At 46.4% G+C, this 3,337-nt stretch overlaps 1 pseudogene; it reads left to right on the top strand.

Moving 5' to 3' along the window:
• The first annotated feature begins 729 nt into the window (after positions 1-729).
• On the top strand, positions 730-1,867 carry LOC147525914 (endogenous murine leukemia virus Env polyprotein from Emv-2 locus pseudogene; annotated as a pseudogene).
• Positions 1,868-3,337: the final 1,470 nt, after the last annotated feature.

Here is a 3,337-nt window from a genome sequence, read left to right as displayed (position 1 = left end):
CGTAACCCATACACCCCGGTGGCAGGAGAGGACGCTCCAGTGACAGGAGAAGACGACAAGTCGACAAGCATCCTGTCCACACCTGGGAGCTCCACATTGGCAACTTCCGAACAACGGCAAAACAGCCCCCGTGGTGGACGGCTGCGATGTTTCTGTGTTATTTTACTTTTGGAGCTTGTAACGCCATCTAGTGGCTCATATGAACAACAGCCATGGGAATGGGTGTTGGTACAATGGGAGGAACAGAAGATACTGAAAAAAATCGTTACCCCAGGGGCCCCTAGCTTTCAGGTGACACTCTGCGAACTAGTCCCAGTATTTCCCTGTTCGCATGATGCAAGTTACTACATGTGCCCCAGCTCTAACCCCGGCAGATCTTACTGCAATGCCCCTGACCAGTACTATTGTGCCTACTGGGGATGTGAAACTATAGCCACAGATTGGACGCCAGGGGCAGGACCAGATAAATATTTAAAAATACAAGAAGGACCCTACGGGTGCGTCACCTCCCCAAAAGACCCCCTGAGATCAGGATTTGCACCAACCTATGGGGAAATCAAAAATTGGTGTCTCTATCTTATGTTAAACGTAACCAGTGAAGACAAGTTGGGGTGGACTGTTGGAAAAACTTGGGGTGTCAGATTTTACAAAAGAGGTAAAGATAGAGGGGGAATGATTCTTATTAAAAAACAGGAAGCAAAGAGCAGCACAACAGTTAGCCCTAATGCCATGACCAAAAACAACAACCAGCAAAGGCCGATCTCTAACAGTCCCCTACCATCCAAACCGAGTGTGACTCGCCACTATTTGTCCGACAAGCCGTTTTTTGATGTGTTAGATGTTACCTTTCGATCACTGAATCAGTCAAGCCCGAATCTGACAAACCCTTGTTGGCTGTTACGATGTGTATCCCCCTTTCTATGAGGGCGTTGCCCTTGATGTTTCCTTTAGCTACTCATCAGACAGCAATCCAGCCCAATGTAGATGGGACACACCACGGAAAGGGATCACCCTGAATCAAATCAGAGGCCAAGGCGTGTGTTTCGGTAATATCGCATTGGCAAACCGGAAGAGTACTTTGTGTGCAAATACCGTTGCGATTGATAAAACCCAAAAACGGGCGATCCCGTCTCCGTCTGGAATGTGGATCTGCCACAAGTCAGGGATAACCCCTTGTGTGTCCCTTGCACTTTTTGATGATTCTGCTGATTTCTGTGTGCAGGTTTTGATTGCTCCCAAGGTCCTATACCACTCGGAAGAAGAAATGTATCATTACTGGGGAGAAGATGACAACAGACTCCAAAAAAGGGAAATCCTGACAGCCGTGACGATAGCGACACTGCTCGGTTTAGGAGTAGCCGGCACGGCCACAGGAGTGACCTCCCTGGTGACCCAGCAGCAAGACCTGTCTCAATTGCAAGCCGCCATCGACGAAGATTTACAAAAAATCAAAAGATCCATGACCTTTTTAGAAAAATCCCTCTCCTCGCTTTCAGAAGTCGTTCTACAAAATAGACGGGGTCTAGATCTTCTATTCATGCAACAAGGAGGTCTTTGTGCTACTTTGAAGGAGGAATGCTGCTTCTATGCCGACCATACTGGAGTGGTTAGAGATTCGATGGCCAAACTGAGAGAGAGATTGGCTCAAAGAAAAAGAGACAGGGAAGCCCAACAAGGATGGTTCGAGTCATGGTTCAACCGTTCACCGTGGCTAACCACCCTGATATCCACCTTGATAGGGCCGATTGCGATGGTCATGCTGGCATTAATTTTCGGACCCTGCCTGTTAAACAGGCTCGTGTCGTTTGTCAAGAGCCGGCTACAGAAAGTCAACATTATGTTCGTAGAACACCAACAATTACTCTAAGAAGGTACTTGTTCAGCGTTACCTCCAGTCACACCCCGTTGTGCCCAGTCGCCTCTCAATTACCACTTACCCAAAGTGCCTTACGTTCGTTATTATGGCACAATGATGTATATTTTTAAGCTTTGCATTTTTACACTTTTTAAACCCTAGACCTTTTTACCTAAGATTTTAGATTTTATACTTTAGATTTTTATACTTTAGACTACCTCGTCTACTTTAGATTTTCAAACTCTGCACTTTCTAGCTAAAATTTTAGATCTTTTAGACTACCTCGTTAGGCATAGGGAGGGGGGAAATGTAGGCAGTTAAGGCTTGGCGGTCGGAAGATATCGTGCTGTACGGATAGTTAGGATCCCCCCCCTCACTAGATAGCCAATAGCGGTCAGCTCATGATGCAAGCAGACGGAAGCGACGTTGTAAACCCAAGCTATATAACGGTGTGTCGTTCAGCAATAAACGCTATTTGCCATCCACCACACTGGTGTCTGTGAGCTAATGACCCGAGCGGCTTGCGGTTGGTCGTTGCGTCGTCCCTGAGCCAGGTTGCCACGCCTCATTAGGCAACACCCGAGAAGCCCCAGGAAATTCCCAGTAATCTGCTCATTTGATTAACCACCGCCACTATAAAATGAGATCCCCATCTGATGATATCCCTAAAGGAACTCCAAACCTTGGAATGATTTCTTTCAATAATGTTCTAACCACTTCTTTGACTTTGTTGGTGCGACATGGAGAAGCCTCAGACCATCCTGAGAAAGTATCTACCAAAAGAAGAAGATACTTTAACCCCCCATTGCTTGGTAATTCAGTAAAATCAACCTGCCAATATTCTCCAGGTAAATGACCTTCTCTATTTGTCCCTAATTAAATTTTGCTCTGGGTTTTTAGATTATTTTTACAGCACAACTGCCATTGTTGTGGACTCCCACAAAGCACAGAGGTCTTCTAGCTGCTAAAAAGAGGAGCTAACTCTGTCCCAGCTGGAACCAGGACATAAGGTGGACATCTCAGTGCCTTTTTCTGCAGCCGCCTTTGCTGTTAAATCAGCTCATCTATTTCAGCAGCTTCCGGGGCTTTTACACTTCCTAAGAAGTTCAGGATTTGTTCTGCATTCTTGATTCCAGTCCCTTGAGCTTCCAGATGGCACCATGAGCATGTACTGCCCCAAATGCATGTTTAGAATCAGTCCAGATATTTCCAGCTTTTCCGGTACCTCGCTCCAGGGCTCGTGTCAGGGCTGTTAATTCATCCTTCTGGGCAGATGTTTTTGGAGGGAAAACCCTTGCCTCCACTACTTTTTCCAGTGTGGTTACCACATATCCTGACAGGCGCGTTCCATTTCACATGAAGCTGTTACCATCAGTATACAATTCCCAGTCTGGATTTTCCAAAGGCATGTCTTTCAGATCTGGTCTGCTGGACCATGTTTCCTCAGTGGGTTGCAGACAGTCATGCTGTGGTGCTCCTTTA

The sequence above is a fragment of the Tauraco erythrolophus genome, unplaced genomic scaffold, assembly GCF_009769465.1.
Source record: "Tauraco erythrolophus isolate bTauEry1 unplaced genomic scaffold, bTauEry1.pri scaffold_48_arrow_ctg1, whole genome shotgun sequence".
Taxonomy (NCBI): Eukaryota; Metazoa; Chordata; class Aves; order Musophagiformes; family Musophagidae; genus Tauraco; species Tauraco erythrolophus.
Note: the sequence above shows the minus strand (reverse complement) of the source record. Positions and strands in the feature narration are given on the sequence as shown.